We start from the raw sequence: 19,870 nt of genomic DNA, 5'->3' as shown, positions 1-19,870 counted from the left end.
ATATAGGTCAAAGTGTAATTCTAGACTAACAAATCCCATGTAGGCAGAAAGTCACTTTGACACCAAAAAATGATGGCTTCCAGAAGAGTTTTCTGAGACAGGAAGGAAGGAAGGAAGGAAGGAAGGAAGGAAGGAAGGAAGGAAGGAAGGAAAGAAGGAAGGAAGGAAAGAAGGAAAGAAGGAAGGGAGGGAAGATGGAAGGAAGGGAAGGAGGGAGGAAGGGGGAAGGAGGCAGGGAGGGAGGGAGGGGGGAGGAAGGGAAGAAGGGAGGGAGGAGGAAGAAGGGAGAAAAGGGCAAGATGGGACTACATAGAGATTTTGCTACTGTTTACATTTAATAGCCATGTGACGACATCAAGTATTTTTAACATTCCTAAAATCTTTCCAGGTTAATATGGAATGATCCTTTTTATAGCTATTGCTCCTTGAGGTTTTTTTTTTTTTTTCCTCTCTACTAACTCTTACCCAAAAGGACAGACACATCATAGAAACTCCACAAGCCTAGATGATGAAAGGTGAAAAGAAATATGCCAAAGACTACCAGAAAGGTCTGACCGGTCACAACAGCAAGTCTCCCTGCCCCAGCTCTGAGAGTGCTTGGGTTAACATGAAGACATAGAGCAGTCATCTCAAGCCTAGGCCACAAGGTGTCTGCTAGCTAGGCTAGAGTGAAGGGATCTAGGCAGAGCCCAACGGGTCGCTATTTGACATCAGGACAGAAACTACCCTCATAGAGCAAAAGTCATTCTCACCTCTCTATGTTCCCTTGTCCAGCTGGGAATTGCCCCTCCAGCAGCCCAGATGAAAAACAGTGTCCCATGAGCTGCAAGGCTGTTCTGCCAGGCTGCTAAGTCAACCAAGTCTACAGCACAGTCCCAAATTGTAAACACTTCTGCAGACGGGTCCTTGCTCTCAGCGTGCCAGGCAAGAAAACTATTCTTAGAACACCGTCAGCAGTTAGGGGGAAATATTTGTCTATGTATGTATATACTCTGGCGGGGGACAAGGCGGGGGGGACTTTGATTCTCAAGTTATGCGCCAACAAATTGGCACAAAATCCCTTAATAAGCAGGTGGTACTGGCTGGGTTCCTCTGCAGGACTGTGGTCGTGCAAACCAAGCCCCCAGTAGGATCCAAGAGACAGCCCTAAAACCCTGCTGGGAAAAGTCTTCTCCATAGTAAATACAAAGCTACATGAACTAGAACCATGACCAGTGACAACAAACTCTTCCCAGGGCAACAGAAGAACGTTAAGAAATTAGAAGGGTCTTTTAAAACAAGGGAGGAAGGTAGCTACAACTCCATTACAGCAAATCCTTACTGGCGTTTACAGGCTTGGCCCTAATTCCTAACAGTGTGTTCAATGTCAATAGCAAAGTGAAGCTCTTAAAAGAATTAAGCTTCCAAAGATCATAAGGAATTTACCCCTATGTTTTAAAAAGCACTGCTTTGCAAGGGCCATCAAATGGCATTCAAAGGTCGATAGGAAACCAAATATTATAATTCAATATATGTGCATGGGTAATATTCAGATCTACTCATTTATCTATGTCATGACTCAAATTTGACATGATCCTTTACTGAACATGAAGAATATGTTGCAAAGAAAACCGCAGAGTACAAAGGCAGGTGTACAGATGACCATACACTCAATATAAATATTAGAAAGGACTAAAGAGTCCTATACAAAATGCAGAAAATAGCTTGATGCAAGGGCAGTTTCTCAGAGCAGACACTACAGAGCATTCCCTGTTAATTCCAAGCTCAATCCAGAAGCTCCAGGAGAGATACAAATGTAAGAATAGCTTTCTTGGCTAACCAAACAAGTGGAAAGGGCCATTTTAAAGGGAAGTTTCCTAGTTCTAGCCCTGAGGGAAGGCACCGACTTCCACACCAGCCACAGGACCCATATATTTTTAAGGACCAAGGCTCCTCACCATCTCTACCCATGTCTACTGCAAGAAACTTACTAATAGTAGCTCTTGGTGTCAACATTCTGTAACAGCTCATCTCCCCTCACAGCCCACAATGCCTAGCACATAGTAGGTCATCAATGAATACTTACCGCAATTTTAATTAACATTTAGAAAGCAGCACTGAACCATAAGTGGGGTCTGGGGATAAGTTGCCAAAGTAATTGCAAAGCGAGAAAGGCAAGGGAATAGTTGGGACACAGGGAAAGAGAAAGGCAAATCAAAATTATCCAATTCTAGCTAATTAAAAGACTCTTTGGGGAAAACAAAAATTAAGCTAGCTTATGTGGCCAGTGCCACTCAGCAATCATTCCTATGCCCGGCTAGGAGCAGGGAAGCCCGGCTTGCTTTAAAGAGTTTCTCGCCGTTCTGAGGACGGCATGATGCCCCGCCAGCTAAACCCAGAACCAGGGCACTAACTGGCGCGCCTTCTCCAGGTGCCACCCACCCACCACGCGTCCAAGTTGTCCTTCCGAAAATCTCTGCCTCAAAGGGAAGCCTCTTCTTCTCCAGTTAAAAAAAAAAAAAAAGTTTTGAAACAAGCAAATGCCCTCTCCGCCACCACACTGAATTAACCTGAACAGAGCCCAGTCTTCCAGCCGCGTACTTACGGGGCGCGCCCCCAACGCCACCCTGGGCGGCGCACCCGGCAGGGGTCGCGGGGAAGCCTCCTCGCGACTGAGCAAAGCGGACCCCACAACAAAGGCAAGTGCCGAGCCGGGGCTGGGTGCTCGTCGCTTCCTGTTTATTCCACCGTGAGGGTCAAAGAGAAATTCAACACACGCCTGCTTCCTCCGGGGCTCGGAGACCCAGCCTAAGTGTAATAGCAGCCGCCCCAGACAATCGACTTCCCAGCCAATGCCGGGAGCTCCGGGCGGCCCCGCGACCGACGTCAACGCGCGCGGGAGGACCCGGGCAGACGCCGGGTGAGGCGGGCCCGAGGGGCGCGGGGCGCGAGATGCGGGGTGCTGGCGCGCCGAGCCGCGGGCTGCTGGGTGTCCGGCAGCGGGATGCAGGGTTCAGGGTAAGGCCCGCGCCCGCCCCTTCTTCTTCCCGCAAACTCCCCAGGAAGGTCCTGCACAATCTTCCCGCTTCCCGCTGACCTCCAGTACCCGCCGCCTGCAGTGGGTAGCTGACAGGCCCAAGGGAACCGAGACCCTAGTTTGGGCAGTTACCTCGGCGCTTACCCCGGCCTCCCCGGGGTGCAGAATTAAATCCTGCAACCGCAGGACACCCCGCGCCGGGCACTGAGATTTAGGTCGGCAACGTCCCTCCAGCAGAGCACACAAGCAGAGGCGGCCGGGCCTCGGATCGGGAGTGCGGGGCTGCCCTCCCTACACCCGGCCCGGGCGAGCCCGCCGGGACGCCGCCGTGCCCACCCGCTACACTGCCTCAGACCTCGCGCACTCGTCTCCGGGGGGGACTCGCCCGGGCGGGGAGAACCCGCGGGGCCGGGCAGCTGCCTCCGGCCCCCGCCGACGGCGCAGGCTTGCGGACGTCCCGTTCCCTGAGCGTCCTGTCCCCGCGTCCTCCGCCCCCTGCCCTCCCCAACCAACACCACCACCACCACCCCGCCCCCGCGCAGCGCTGAACTTGGGCCAGACGCCGAGACCACAGCAGCCACCTCGGGTCTGCACTCACCTGCGGCCGCCCCTCCGGAGCGGAGGCGGGGGACCGCCTGCAGTGCGGCTCGCCCGGCCACCGGCCCTGCCGGCCGCGGGGGAGGGGCGCGGGATGCGGGGCCGCCGCGGCAGGGGGCGCGCAGCCGGCCGGCGGGGAGCGCGGCGCGGTGCGCCGGGTCTCTTTAAGAGCCGGGGACCTTACCCCCGGGCCTCCCCCGCGCTCCCCGCCCCCCTTTCACTTTCCCAGGGACTCGCAGCCTGTCTGGCGGCGGCGGCGGCGGCTCCTCCCCGACTCGCAGGGGATCCCCGGCCGGCCGCGGCGGCGCGCGGGGCAGGCAGAGCCAGCCGCACTCGCCCGCCTGTCCCGCCGGGCCTGGCCCGCAGCCTCCGGGAGGGGGGAAGGAGGGGAGACCTTGCTGCGGCCGCCGAGGGAGGTGTCCCGCCTCCCGTCGCCCGAGGGGGGGAAGTGTTCCGCCTCCCGCCGCCGTCTGTCTCCAGCCGTAACTGTGCTCGCCGAGGCTGTGTCTGTCTCCAACTCCTCCAGTCTCTCCTCCCTCCCCATCCCCCTCCGCGGCGGGGACCCGGCGGGCGGCCAGGCCGCGGGGGTGGCGGGGGCCGCGGTGCCGGCGGCCGGTGGGCCGGCCTCGACCGCGAGCTCACGGGCCGCACCAACCTCTGCAGGCTGCGTGCAAGGAGTGGGGGCGTGTGGGCGCCGAGGCCGCGGGACCCCAAGGCTCAGCCGGGCGGGCGGGCAGAACACACGGCAGCGGGCTCGGGCCTCGTGGGGCGCGCGCCCACCGCCGGCCGGACGGGGAACTCCAAGTGCCGAGAGAAGGCTGGCTGGCGCGCCAGGAGGAGCCGGCTCGCCGGGGCGGGCTAAGGACGGTCTGGGGAGAGCAGGCCGACTTGATCCGTGCGCCAGTTTCCTCGCGGGCTACCAGGGCCCAATGGGCAGCGGGCTTTGGATACCAGTCCCAAGACACACAGTAGGGCTGCAGGACACGTAGTGGAATCGATGGAGCCTAGCTGAGCCAGCCCGGCCCGGGCTCCTCCTGACCCCACGTAGTCATCCCCTTAAGGATTCTCCGTCCTTTATAAAGGGCAGTGGCTCCAAAATGGAAGGTCATCTGGATTCTTCCTGCTACTACCCTTTCTCTTTGAAGGACCTACAGCTGTCCTCCTCTGAAGGCCGTTCAGGACTTGAACTCTGCCCGAGTGGAGACAAAATGCATTTTGTCCTTCCGAAGCAACAGAATTGACAGCCAAGCAATTCGGGTACTGCCTTAGCATATGGCATTTTAACCCAATTTTATTAGAGTCGCCAAAATTAGATAATTCCCCTCTGCCCAAATTAAACCCCTGCAGACATACCAAAATATACTAACCTGGGGTTTCAAGCAGGATCTAATTAAATTAATTTTCAGTTTCTTATAATGTCAGAGAAGAGAATATTTTGAAAACTGTGAATAATTTGTCAGTAATATTTTAGTGAAGCGCTGTATTAATTCAGCTTTCTTTAAAGAACTCTCGGGTTCCTGGGTGGCTCAATCGGTTGAGCGTTCGGCTTCAGCTCAGGTCATGATCTCACGGTTACTGGGTTCGAGCCCCGAATAGGGCTCTGTGTTGACAGCTAGCTCAGAGCCTGGAGCCTGCCTTCGGATTCTGTGTCTCCCTCTCTCTCTGACCCTCCCCTGCTCTCACTGTCTCTCTCTGTCTCTCATAAATAAATAAAACATTAAAAAATTAAAAATATATTTTAAAATATACATATATATTTTAAAAACTCTCTGTTCTCCTCAACTTATCATGGTAATTGCTATGTAGAATTTGGTCATTTCTCATATGTAATATAGCAGGTACCATTAATTGTTCCAGGCCCCACATTAAGTAGATTGTCTTATTTAATACAGTAACTGGGAGAGCCAATACATTCCCACTTTACAGACAAGAAAGTTGAGGCTATAAAAGATTTTGGTAAATTGTCCCTGGACCACAAAGAGATGGGTTTAAGATTCCTAACTGGTTGGTTACGTATAAAATTGGGAGTTGAACCATACTGCCACCTACCTACAGTAGCTTTGACATCCAGTTCAGTTAAGCTCAGCCCAGCAACAAGGGACTGCTAGTATCTGTTGTAGGCCAGGAACTGTGCTGGCCCCTGTAGAGAATGCCCAGGTCCCAGGCTAACAGAGGAGCATTTAGACTACAAGGACAACTTTAAATCTGGCTGCTGGGGTAAACTTTTATTACATGAGCAGTGAACTAAGTGTTTAATACAGGTTATCTGAATCTGGCAAGCATATACTTACTAGTTTATATTTCATATGTACGAATGCATACCACGTTCATAGCAGCTCAGATGCTGTGGTGTTGGAGAAACTGTGTTCTTGCCCTCGTGGGGTAGTAAGAAAAATAAATAACTTTTTATTAAACGAGAAACTTCCCAGGGACAATGAAGAAGAAAATGGTTTTTTCTAAGACCACGAGCAATTTGTTCTTCTATTTCACTTGTGCATGACTTCCTTGTGTACAATTTAAACTTTTTAAATTGAAGAACTGAGTTTTAAAATCTTAACCTCAATTTTTATCATTTATGATGAATCAATTTCTCTTGCATTGCCTTTTCTTGTCTTCTTTATAACTAGAATCTGCAGATCTCTACTTCTATTTCTATTTCTAGAAAATAGCCATGACAGGCGGCTATCCCTGCATTTTCCACTTGGTCCTCCCTGTATTTGTTTTCCATCTCAGCTGTTCCTTCTCATACCCCTACACACACACACACACACACACACACACACACACACACACATTATGGCAATGAGAGAGTCAGAGGCATTTAGATGTATGTTTGCTCTCTGTAAAATTCAACACAATCATATGTCAGCTTTACCCTCCCCATTAATAATCCATCACATTCCCTCCGAGGACCCAGACTGAAGCACAGGGGACCAGGACTTTGTTTTGCTCAAAATAGTGGATTTTGTGTATTCCCAACACACAGAACTATGCCTGACCCTCACTAAGGATGCAAGAGCTATTTGGGGAATGAATAGACCCTAGTATTGGGATAAACAAGTAAATAATATTGAGGTAAAATATCACTAAATTGGGCAGAAATCAACTAAAATTGGTTTCAAGTAATGGGATGTGAGAAAAATTCTTTCTCAGTATTAATCCATTACAGTTTACCTGGTGTCTATTATATACCAACAATATTTATTCCATAGAAAGTCAATTATCTAAGGAAATAAAAATAGAAAGGGCAAACATGAGTGTAGAGGCTGCTTTTAGGCAAAGAGCCATGGAATGTAGAAAGGGCCCACAACTACCACACCTGGATGCATGCAGACAGGTCCATCAGGGACCCACCGCAAAATATCCATAAACCCTAACTAACCAATGGGCTGCTTACAACCAGGCACAGTTACCAAAAAAGGAAAAATTCCATATATCACCATACCTCCTCATCTTCTCCCTTTAAAAACAACCCCCATCCACTGCCTCCTTGCAGACAGCCTCTCCTGTACAGTCTAGCTCCCCAACACTCCTTCCCTTGCAGTGTATTCAATAAATTTCTATCTGCTTTGTTTTGCCTCAGGTGAATTCTTTCCACCCAGTCTGGGCCCCATCAGATCGGGAGAGACACCATATTTAGATACCACAATGAGCAGATGTTGAAAAAAAAGATTCTGAGGGCCCCGACTGACCACAAAATATATATGAATTGGAGAATATAATTTTGTTATTTGGATCTCATGCATAACATTTAGATGAAGCTTACAGGATCCAAAATGATCCTTCCTACTCTTTGTACTTTTTAATTTAAATAAGAAATGGAGAGGAGGAAGTGAGAAAGAGAAGCTTGCATTGCAGGTTCTTCTAGGGAAGTGAGAGTCCCAGTCTGGCTAAATACTTAGGCCCAGAACCCACGGATGAGCTCAGCTCCAGGAGACGAGGATCAGTCCCATATTCCTCAATGATGGCATAGGTACGTTTCATCATGTTACTACTCTGCACCGTCAAAATGTCTCAGAGTTCAGTCTGTAAACCAGAGATAATAAATCCTACCTCACGGGGTCTGTTGTGAGGTTCACGTCCCTATCCACATGCATATCACTCTCTTTGGGATCTTGCTGTCCCCCCTGCTCCAGGACCCACAAATTTTACTCATCTATGGGTGGAGGTTTTATGGAGGAGAAAAAATAATTTTCCCTCAATCCTTCAAGGTTCTTGGCTAAGACACTTCTGTAATAAAAAGACCGATTAACCGGAGAAAAAAAACAAAAATTTAGTAACATACCAACTCCACACCCTGCCCCCCGCCCCGATCCGTACATGGGCGAGACCCAGGAAAACTGAGTAACTCTCTGACGTAGCCCAAACCCTGACCTTAAATGACATCTCCGGCTAAAGACAAAAGATGTTGGTAGGGGGAGTTATGGGATGAGACCTGGAAAAAGCACAGTAAACGAGGGTAGGGTTGTTATGTTGTTATGTTTACTTAAGTCCTTGCATCTCCATTGAGAACGGTTTCTGGAGATTTAGAGTCAGCTCTTCCTAGTACGGAGAGGAGACACCCTTACAAATAGAGATTTCCCTTATACATGTAAATATCTCTTACGAAAGGGTACTTCTGCCTGGTTTTCAGAACTTCTCTCGTCTGTTGCCCTAAAAAAATAATCAGCCTAAAATAATTCTTCTGCCAAAGCGGCATATTTTGGGGTTGTATATTCTGCTCCCCTTCACAAAAGACAGAAAGGAAAATGTTTTGCAGACAACTTCTGCTTTCAGCCTAGCTGCAATATTCTTCCTGGGAAAAACAAAAGCAGTATCTGCCCTTTCTCCTTGAAGAGAGGGGGACTAGGTAGAGGAAAATGAAAAATACAACAAGGAAAAAAAAAAGTAAATGATTACTTCACAGATGCTCCATCCAGACACATCTGTATATGATATTTATACATCAGTTAGCAAAAATGATGGGAAAACAGAACATCCGGTTGGCTCAGTCAGTGGAGTATGTGACTCTTGATCTTGGGGTTGTTAAATTCAAGCCCAACATTGGGTGTAGAGATTACTTAAAAAATAAAATAAAAGCTTTTTTAAAATGATGGAACAATTCCTGGGCAATGACATGTGTATTTTCAAACCACTTACAACAATCAAAGTATAGTAAAATCTCCTTAATATGTAAAGGTGACAGCAGTTCACAGCTTCTGCCTCTTTTGGTGCCCAGGTGGCCTCAAGTAACCCACACCAGGGCAGAGCATCTTAAGGGCCTTCTGGATGTGATGTATGATCAAAAGCTGGGTGTAAAGTGGCCACTGTGGCCCCACCCTATTCCGTTGCTTTCCTGACACATGGTCCAGGCAGCTCTCTACTAGGGTCTTCATTGTGGAGTTCAACGCTTAGCACAGTATCTGGCCCAAAAATGTACTCCATAAATATTAGCTTCCTTTAGTCATTTTTATTGCCAGCAAAGACAGACGATCTGGTGACTTTGTACCTTGACAATTTAGCCATGCTGGAACCATGCTTTCCAGAATTCCCCTCCTATGGGGTTCTAGGTGTTGCAATAAATTTCTAGGCCCAATAGGGAGCCACTCTTGCCATGGGTGCCGCATCAGCAAATGGGAAACTTAAAGAACTTTTGTGTCCCTGTAAACGCAGCACTTTATCCGAAATGCAGTATACCCAATCAGCCAGTCCCCAGATGCCAAGCCAACACTGAGCCTTCTCATCCCAAACAAGCCCATCAAGTATTTCCCAATACTTCAAAGAAGTATTGTCTCTTCCTTTTTTTTATACTTAATCCTCTAAAAGCTTCTTGCCTTTGCCCCATTTTGCAGTTCTTCAAAAGGAAACTGTCCATTTCATGAAATGTTCAAGTTTTTTGTACCACCCAGATTGTCTTCTTTAATCTTTTTTAAAAATACAGATTAGGGGTGCTGTCAGACGAAGGGAAGCAGTGGCTGGTACCCCTGCAGGGTAGCATGAGGTGTAAAGCACTGTGAAGCCCATACATGTCCCTGACCTGCTCTCTCTTGTTGTCCCCTTACCCTTGTCCTGTGTCAGGTGGCAGTGTGTGCGGTCCTTTGGTAGCCTCTTCTACAGGTTGCCTGTGTCGTTGAAGTTGAAGGGACAAAAGACAGACATGATTTGTTTGTCTTCATGGGCTCGAGGTTGTCTCTGTGTGTGCTAGTCTATTCTTCCTCTCCTCCGCTTCATGGTCGGCTTTCCTGCCCACCTGCCAGAATTGCCTGACCCAGATTCAGTGGCCTTCCATGGGCTTCTCATGATTGCCTATAATAAATCCTGATTCTGTGTCACTTACAAAGAGTTTTATGACCTAACCCTGACTAAGAATCAGACACCCGTGTGTATCCCTATCTTAGCTCGTATTTGGTTGTTTGCAGAGAACGTAACCTCCTCTATCTAGCTTTCTTTAAGGAAAGATGTTCCCCCTGAAAATAGGCAAAACACTTGAGAAGATATTTTATCAAAGAAGATACTAAATAACCACTAAACCTGTAACTCAACTCATTAGGGAAATGGTAAGTAAAACCATAATGAAATAGAACACCCACTGGAATGGCGAAAATTAAAAAGATTGACATTTTTAAATGTTCACAAGGACGGACACAACTAGATCTCGCTTGCATATGCCACAATTCCACTCCCCAGAGAGCACAGCAAAAATGTGTGCTGATGTCCACCAAAAGGTAAGTACAAGAATGTTCATACCAGTTTATTCATTAATATTAAAAAGAAAGAACTGGAAACAATCCAAATGTCCGTCAGTGCATAAAGAATAAATGAATTGTGGTACACTCATAGAATGGGAGAGCCCACAGCAGTTTCAAAAACGGAAAACTGCTGGCACACAACATAGATGAATGCCACAGAAATTTATCTGAGTGGCAGAAGGTAAGTACAAAAGAATACTAATGTGTGGTTTGGTTTATGTAAAGCTCTCAAACAGCAGAAGCTAAATGACAGTGATAGAAGTTAGGATAGTGGTTCCCTCTGGGTGGTATTAAGCGGGAATAGCCAAAATAGAACCTTCTGGAGGGTGGGGAGTAGAAAGTGTTCTATATTTTGATCTGGGTATGGTTGCAGGGGTGTATGCATGTATAAAAATTCATTAACTGTGCAGTTTAAATCAGTGTGTTTGATATATGTGCTATGCACTGAAATGGAAAGTTTTGAAAAGGGGGATTTAGTGGATATAAGAGGCCTTTTGTCAGGTGGGTCACTCAGTAGCAAGACCACCTCTCTCAGACAGGGGGAGCATCAGAGAGGACCTATGTCCACTCTACTATCCCCACAAACACCTCACAGACCTTCCCCCTGCCATACAGAAGGTCTGGACTCACTTCTCCTGACTGAATGTCTAGCTGGTGCTGAGGAAAACCTGAGGCCCATCCACCCATAAGACATGTTAACATGTAACATGGGCATGAAGACAAGAGCCTGTACCTGATAGCATATTTCCATCAATAAGGCAATGCCCCATGGAAGCTTCTATGATGTTCTTTTAACCTGTTCTACTTGGAGAGCCGGGAACATATCACAGGACTTGAGGTCTGGATTATGGACCCCATCCTCAGGGGGTTCTCTGCTCTGTCCACTTCAACCCATCAGGCTCAAGAACTAGGCATTCTGTTTAATTTCAGTTCAAATCATAAATTGGCTGTCTGTTACATAGCAATGATTTCATGAAATATTAAAAGTATAAAATATAAAGTGCTACATAAAAAATATATATGTGGATATATGTCAACACAGCTAAGATATATGTAGGTTCACATTCTGATATATGTGTATGTGTATATTAATGTTGCTATTATTGCATCCGTATCCATAACACACATACATACACACGTTCTGAATCTACACATCTGTATACTCTCTTTAGCACATTTTTCCTTAAGTGCCATCCCATCTTTTTTCTTGTGTAGGAAGTATGAATCCCAGTCCACAAATGTGGACTAATCCAGATGTGCAATAATATAATTTTATTTTCTATGACTCAGTATAATTTCTGACCCTAAGATTCCATTCTGCACAGCTGGTGAGAAACTTAACCTCAGCCCTTGGGGCTGCCCTCTCTCCGAATTTTGGCAGCGCACTTGGGTATTTGGGAATGGTGGGACTGGGAGGCCACAAATGTTTCTTCTGTGCCATCTATTGTTGCCATTTGCATGGCCATCTGAGATGCAGCAGCTTACCACTCCTGTCCCTTGGACACAGATGTCTCTCTTCCTCCTGCCTACGATTCCATTTGCTTCTAGAAGCTCTTTGATTCTATCCTAGAAGTGCTTTGTCTTCTTCTTTTTACCTCTCTAGGCATTTTGAAAATCAGAAGCCAGAAAAACTCAGCCTTCCTGAGTTTTCAACCTACCATGTGTCTTGCTAATCCATCGAAGTACAAGGCAAGTTACCTGCTTGAATGGAGGAGAAGGGAAAGAAGAATATGGTAACATGTTTGTTAAATATGCAGCGGTGCCAGAACAACCCTCCCCGCCACACATACACAATGCCCCTCTGTGCCTAGGTGGAACCTGTGAATAGGATGACATGGTGTCTTTGGTATTGAGTTACTTTATACTTTCAGATAGGGAAGGTTGTCCAGGGGTACCCAAAACCAATCACATGAACCCTTGAAAAGCAGCTTCCTCTTGCTGGAGGCAGAAAAGGAAGGCAGAGATTCAAAGCATTGAGAGGCATTCCATGGCTCGCCTGGGTGGCTCAGGTGGTTAAGCAGCCAACTCTTGACCTGGGCTCGGGTCATGATCTCAGCGTTCGTGGGATGGAACCCCACAACAGGCTCTGCACTGGCAGTTCCCTCTGCTTCTCCTCCATTCCTGTGTGTGTGCACTCACTCTCACTCTCACTCGCTCGATCTCAAAATAAACATAAAAAAAAAAAAAAGCATTGCAAGCTATTCCAAGTGAGGGAGCATCTCCAGTGTCACCTTTGAAGATGGAGAGGGCCACATGGTAGGGGATATGGGAGACCTCTGGAAGTGGAGAGGACCCCCTGCTGATAGCCAGCTAGAACATGGGTCCTACAGCCACAGGAAGGGAATTCTGCCTCAATCATGTGAGCTTGGAAGAGTTTCTCAAGTCTCAGGTAAGACCCCACCCAGCTAATACCTTAATTGCCTCAGATGAGACTCTGAGTGGAAAACCAGCTACACCATGCCTGGAATTCTGACCAGCAAGCTTATCAGTGGGTATTGTTTTAAGTCACTAAATTTGTGGTAATTTGGTACTTGGAAACTTTAAACTAATACAGTAAGTTAAAATATTAAAATGCTGTCCAACGAAATGTATTTTGTCCCGCCTGGTCCTGCCCCCTGTTAACAAGCATTTCTCAAAGGGAAAAGAAAGATGGTTGAAGGAGCTGAGTATATAGCCTATCAAACACCAAGCTCTTACAGACACTAAACCAGCTTCTGGAACAGCTCTGGCTAACTGCCAGAGCCCCAGGACATTTCTGCTCAGGGACAGAGCCAGACTCAGATGTACAGACAAGCTGAGGACTGATGCAGAAAGCAATATTTTAAAATCTCACCATTTCAGGGCAGGTGGGTAGCTCAGTCAGTTAAGTGTCCGACTTTGGCTCAGATCATGAACTTGCAGTTTGTGAGTTCAAGCCCCAGCTCAGAGCCTGGAGCCTGCTTTGGATTCTGTGTCTCCCTCTCTCTCTCTGCCCCTCCCCCACTCACACTCTGTCTCTCGCTCTCTCAAAAATAAATAGGCATTAAAATTTTTTTAAATAATAAATATATAAATAAAATAAAATCTCACTATTTCAGGGGCGCCTGGCTGGTTCTGTTGGTAGAGCATTAGACTCTTGATCTCAGGGTTGTCATTTCAAATCCTACATCGGGCATAGAGCTTACTTAAATAAAACAAAAATGGGGGCACCTAGGTGGGTCAGTCGGTTAAGTGACTGACTTGATTTCGGCTCAGGTCATAATCCTGTGGCTCATGAGATCGAGCACCAATTTGGGCTCTGCACTGGCAGTGCAGCAGAGCCTACTTGAGATTCTCTCTCCCTTGCTCTCTGCCCCTCACCCCCTCCAAATAACTAAATAAACATTTAAAAAATGTTAAGAAATATGAAAAATAAATAAAAATCCCATAATTCCATTTAAGACCCTTATAAAAAGGAGAAAACATCATCAGGAAACCCAGCTCTGCCATTGGCTAGCTGTACAGATGTGAGCACATTACTTTACCTCTCTAAGCTACAATGCCTCCTTTAGAAAATGAGAGACACAGACTAGATGATCTCAGAGGTCCCTTAAGACCTTTCATGCTTTCATTCAACAAATATTGGTTGAAGTCCTACTATGTGCCAGGCCCTGAGCCAGACACTGGGACTGCAGCTATGAATCAAAGTCTATTCTCACTGTACTCAAATTTTCCACAGGTGTATTTGACAGTTCAGGAAAAAGAGGGCTCCTATTTAAAAACAAAACAAGGGGCACCTGGGTGGCTTAGTCGGTTAAGCGTCCGACTTTCGCTTAGGTCATGATCTCGTGGTTCGTGGGTTCGAGCCCCGCGTCGGGCTCTGTGCTGACTGCCAGCTCGGAGCCTGGAGCCTGTTTCAGAGTCTGTCACTCCCTCTCTCTCTGACCCTCCCCTGCTCATGCTGTCTCTCTCTTTCTCTCTCTCTTTCTCTCCTAGAAATAAATAAAACATTTAAAAAAAAACAAAAAAACAAAACAAAGCAACAAACAAACAAACAAACAAAAACCCTGAATGTTTTAGGCTGCTCCAGCTCCCACAAGCTTCATCCTGCCTTTTCCAGGTGCAATCTCAGGTCAGGCCCACCCCACCACGGCCATGGATGGCCTCACCCACCAAGAACACTGGAAAGCCAAATCTGGTAGGTGTGATTTGGGAGAGCAAGGACTGTGAGGAATGGTAGAAACTCAGTTCATTCTGTTTCAGCTGTTTTGGGCAAGACCCTCCCTTCAGTTCATTTGGCCACTAAAGGAGTGATTAAAAAACATTTAGAATCAAGGCCAACCCTTGATTAGGCCAAAAATGTTAAGCAGGCAACTTGTTCTCAGCTAGCTGCCAACTAATCTCAATTAAAGAAGGAGCCAATAGCTTGACATTTTTATAAAATGCTAAAATCGCTGGGGAAGTGCCCTGAAGGTAAACCAGTCTCAGAAATCTCTCAACTACATTGCAGCCAAGTGGTTTGCAAAGTGTTGTCGAACTCACTACTTTCTTGGGCAGCCCCGTGACCCATGCTGAGTTTTGGAAAGCTGGGTCTTGCATTGAGCTGAGACCAGGATCCAAGCGGGCTTCTTCCTATTGCCCTGGCTCCTGTGCCAGAGCCAGAGGACATCTCTCTGTCCTGCCTGCCATGCTTTCCTTCTCTAGACAGCCGTGGTTCTTCCAATCATCTCTCTTGTGCTGTGGCCTTGAGTTCCCTCAGCACTCCGGCCACTCTTCTCCAGGCACTCCTAGCTGATAAGCATCCTCCTGCAGTCTGGTGCCCAAAATCCAGCCCAGGGTCATGTGTGGTTTTCACCAATCAGGTCAGGTTGGTCACCTTCCTGGACATGGTAGTTTGGTTAGTGCAAACTGATATCTGTGAATTCATCTTAGCGGCCAGTTGCAAATAGCCTACAACTAAGCATCTAGAACCTCAAAGTTCTTTTTCGACAGGGTTCTTTTGATGGCAAATGATAAGACGTTTGAAAAAAGGAAAGTTACACTGAAAATGGAATTTTGGACTCACTTTAGCTGTGAATTTCAAGTGTTAGATGAAGTTTTAGGCAGGTCTGAAGCCAGGTCTTCAAGGAAAATGTCACAGTTCCGTCTGTCTCTCTCCATACCACACTCCCTCTGTATGCTTCAGTTGGGGCTGATTCTCAGTTGAGGCCTCCCCATAGGGTAGCAGTGGCTCCCAGTTGCTGCAGCATACCATCTTGTCGGCAGTTTCACAGCCCCAGTGAAAAAGTACATCTGTCCCAAGGTCCTGGGAGAACTCTAGCCTAGGTGACCACATGTTCACTCAAGATCCAATTAACAAAACAGGAAAATGGAGTGCACTAGTTGGTCAGGGCTAAGTTTGGCATTCACCCTTGTGTGATGGGCTCCATAGAGAAAAGAGTGTTTCTAAGACCAAATGAAGGCAGAAGGAACACTGCTTAGTCAAGAATAATAAATAGCCTGGATGGCTCAGTAGGTTAAGTGTCCAACTCTTGATTTTGGCTCAGGTCATGATCTCACTGTCCCTGAGGTTGAGCCTCAAGTTGGGCTCTGAGCTGAGCTTGGAGCCTGCTTAGGATTCTCTCTCCCTCTCTCTGTGCCCCTTGTCTACTCAACATGTGCTCTGTCTCTCTCTCAAAAAGAGCCAGTAAATATTCACTCCAGCCATGTCAGCCATATTTAAATCTTGGCCACTCCCTGCACCCACCCCAGGCATGGAATCAGCACCAAGCCCAGCGTCTGTGCAGAGCAGTAACAGCCCCCTCAACATGGATGCTACTGCATGCTGCTTTGTAACCTGCTTTGTTTCACTTCACATTATAGTATAAACATTTCCACAACTCATCAAGACTTCTTTATGACATTTTTTACAATACTGGTTACTATTTCATGGGTGTACCATAATTTGTCTAACTACTTCTCTATTGTTGGCTATCGTGTTTCTTTTTTTGGTGTGTGTCTGTAAATAATATACACCAATATGAATATGTTTTACACCTTTTTTCAGAATTTCTGATTATTTCTTTAGAAGGGGTTCTTAGAAGTTGAATAAGTGTGTCCAAGAGTATTTCAAAGTTCTTCTTGATGCATCTTACCAAATCGTTTTCCAGAAGGATCATGCCAATTTACATACCTATGGGGACAGTGGTAAGTGGTAACTTCAATCTGAAAACAACACCACAACATATAAATAAGGTCTTAGCTAGCTCTGAGACTGAAACTTTCAGTAAATTATATGCCTGCAGATAGTGGCTAGCCGTGTCCAGATTAAATTTGGGGGACTGTGAGCGAGGGATTTCTTGGATTTCTCGGAGATTTCTTATAGTTGGCAAAGTTTGCATCAGCCACCCCAGCATCACAGTCCTGTCCCTTGTGTCGTCCTCCCCACATGCCTCACCCCCTCACCCGTTTCCCCACCCCTGCCCTTTCTAGAAAAAGCACTAACAACATCATTCACGCTAGATGGCTGTAAGGTGTAATCCAAGGAGATTAATTAACACGAAACAAAGTTAAATAAATTAATTCCTCATTATGACCTTTCAGCCATCAGTAAGCTGATTGGAAATGTTCTTGGATAAACCTCCTAATGTCCCTGTAATCATACAGAGTAAGCAGCTGCCTTTCCAAACCAGCCTTAAAACTCATCTTAGTCCTATATATGCTCAAGGACCCAGTGGACTGTAGGCTGAGTGGGTGATGTGTCAATGGCCAACAGTGTATTATTTATAGTATATCAAAGTATCAGCGGAACATCCAAGTAAATGCTGGAAATTCTGATGATAATCTTTGTTGTACCAGATGAAGAAATAGGCCAATTATGTTAAAACAATTCTGTGCCAATTACTGTTTATTGAGCACATGTGATCACACAGGCACCATGCCAAGAAGTTACATGTTTATTTCATCCTTAAAAGCAAACCTTGGGTCTCACATATATGAAATGATGAGCACACATCATACAACCACTATATCTGGCATCTGAATCCCAGACCCATGTCTTTCTGCCACATTTCCGCATCTTGAAATCTGCTGCCAGAGTGGCTACCTGTCCCCGCCTCTCTAACATTAAAATATCATATGTGGAGACACATGTCCTCCTACATGTGTAGCATGATGATATTAAATGAAAAAAATGGTTGAAGCTAATAAAATTGCTTTAAATTAATGAAGCCACTATAGTGAAATTATAGTGAAGCCACTCTATAGATGGTTTAATATTGCTCATTCATAATGAGCAAAGTTTCTAACTCTTGATCACTGCTGGGAACAAGAGCATCTTCCTCTGAACAGCATCATGTCAGAGTCAAGGCTGCAAATCCAGTCCTCTTTTAGAGTTATTTGCCCTGCCTGTCTTTGTCCCTATACCTAGTGGTGGACATGGCCAGAGTCTGGTGATTATAAACATGTGAGGATGCTGCTGTCAATAGGCTCCCTTCAATCCCACCCCTTTCAGAGGGCTTCACATATCCCACTTTCCCTGGGGGCTTGCCCTCCACCTTCTTCCCCTTACCCCCTCCTGTCACAATCACTACCACTGTTTCACACTTTTCCTCAGCTATGTCAAGGGGAAAAGTTTGAAGACCAACAGTAATATTAAAAATACCTAAACTTGGGCCATTTGGGTGGCTCAGTTGGTTAAGATCTGACTTCGGCTCAGGTCATGATTTCACAGTTCATGAGTTCAAGCCCCGTATCCGGCTCACTACTGTCAGTGCAGCACCTGCTTCAGATCCTTTGTCCCCTCTCTCCACTCATGTCCCCCCCCAAAAAAAAATAAATAAACATTTTTAAAAAGTTTTAGAAGTACCTAAACTGTGTAAATATTTCATCTTTTTTTATGGCTGCTCATTCTATCACTTTTTCCATCCAGCAAACTTTGCACCTACCTCCTATGAACTGAAGTCAAACCTTTCAAGACGTGTCTCGTTAGAACTTCATTACTTTAAAAGGTAGGATTTGGAAGATTTCACACAAAATGTTTACATTTCTGCCTCTCCTGGAAAATGAGAAAATCTAAGCCCTCAGCCCTGCATCCCCACCAGGTAACCTGGAGTTGACATCAGTGCCCTGTGGGTGGGCGTGGGTGGGTGTCCTCACACATTCTCCTCCTCGGTTTTGAAGGGGGGAGTGATATGGCACAATTCCATTTTAAAAAGTTTACCCTGCCTCGATGATGGGCTTGGTTTGGATAGACTCTCAGGTGGATGCACCCAGAATCTGATTGCTTTTCACTACTCTGCCGCTTTCCTAGTATGAGTCACCAGTCTTTCCCACCCAGACAATTAAGCAGCCCCCTAACTTCCCTGCTCTGTGGTCTCTTTTCACAGGCAACCTGAATGGTACCTAATGAGAATGTACTCAAAACCTCCAATGGCTCTTATCTCACTTGGAATCCAAACCAAAGTCTTTCCCAGAGTCTACATAGTCTCTGTTTACCTCTCTGGCCTCTCCTCCCACCTTCTCCTATGCTCCAGCACATTCTGGCCTCCCTGTAGCTCCCCACCAAGCCAAATGCTCTCCTCCTACCCTTCACCTCTGCATGCACTGTTCCAGTCTTGCTGTCCTCTTGTGCTAGAGCTCAGGTGGCCAACAACTTCCCAACCCTGGCTGTCTGCTTCTGTTGCCTCATTCCCCTGACAGCTGAGATCGAACAGGATCCCATATCACTCCTGTCCTTCATCATTGCTCCACCCCTCTGTTCTGTTTCATTCTTCACACGTCACTAGCTAACAGAAGGTCTGTTTGATATCCGTCTCTGCCCTTGGCAAAATCTGCACTATGAGTCTACTGCTGTGCCACAAACCCCAACACGGATGCAGCACATGGGCGTGTGCAGCAACTACTGTGGAAGGAGTGGCTGAGAAATGGTCCACAGCAGGGTTGTCTTGTGAGGCCAAAGGCAGGATCATGGGGATGTGACCAAGGGAGTGTGGTGGACATGCAGCAAGGAGGAATATCTGGTAGCTATCCAGGATGACAGTGGTAATGGGCCACAGAAAGCATCAGAATGCCCTCCAGGCATCTGATTTGGACAGCCACGGGGAAGATGGTAGTGTTTCATCCAGAAGGATCACCAGGAGCTATCAGGCTGGAGGAGGAAGCTGTGAATTTTGGTTTAGACATTGGACATTGTGTGGGAAGTACAAGATATAAAGATGTCAGAGACGGACTTTCTACAGTCACTCTGAGATCTATCTGTTTAGTACAAGGGACATGAGAATCCATGTGCAGAGGAGTCACACAGAGGAAGGATGCTCTGGACTTGGGCTGGTAGCCTCTTTATTCTGTATCAAGCAGCAGCTGGCAGCAAAGAATGAGGAACACTATCCAAAGGGACTCTCCATACCTAGTAAACCTATTACCTACAGGCTATGCTAAAATCAGGGTAGGACAAGGGGCTCCAAGAAACAGCTGACTGACTCATTGATACAACTGTGTCCTTTAATAAAGACTTACTTTCTTTAAAATCTGGGGGCAGGCACCTGGGTGGCTCAGTCAGTTATGGGTCCGACTTCGGCTCAGGTCATGATCT

At 46.7% G+C, this 19,870-nt stretch overlaps 1 protein-coding gene across 5 annotated transcripts in view; it reads right to left on the bottom strand.

Moving 5' to 3' along the window:
- The window catches only part of LDLRAD4 (low density lipoprotein receptor class A domain containing 4), a 437,927-nt gene extending 433,640 nt beyond the window's left edge, over positions 1–4,287 (bottom strand). For 2 of the 5 annotated variants that reach the window (XM_039220441.1, XM_039220439.1), the window contains exon 1: positions 3,615–3,680. The gene's annotated coding sequence lies outside the window, so the exon portion shown is untranslated. Of the gene's footprint in view, positions 1–2,549; positions 2,573–3,614; positions 3,681–4,268 lie in introns of those variants that run through there. The other 3 variants (XM_039220442.1, XM_039220446.1, XM_039220445.1) reach the window with 3 other exon arrangements.
- Positions 4,288–19,870: the final 15,583 nt, after the last annotated feature.

The sequence above is a fragment of the Hyaena hyaena genome, unplaced genomic scaffold, assembly GCF_003009895.1.
Source record: "Hyaena hyaena isolate Hyena2069 unplaced genomic scaffold, ASM300989v1 scaffold_889, whole genome shotgun sequence".
Lineage (NCBI taxonomy): Eukaryota > Metazoa > Chordata > Mammalia > Carnivora > Hyaenidae > Hyaena > Hyaena hyaena.
This window is presented reverse-complemented; position numbering and strand designations above follow the sequence as displayed.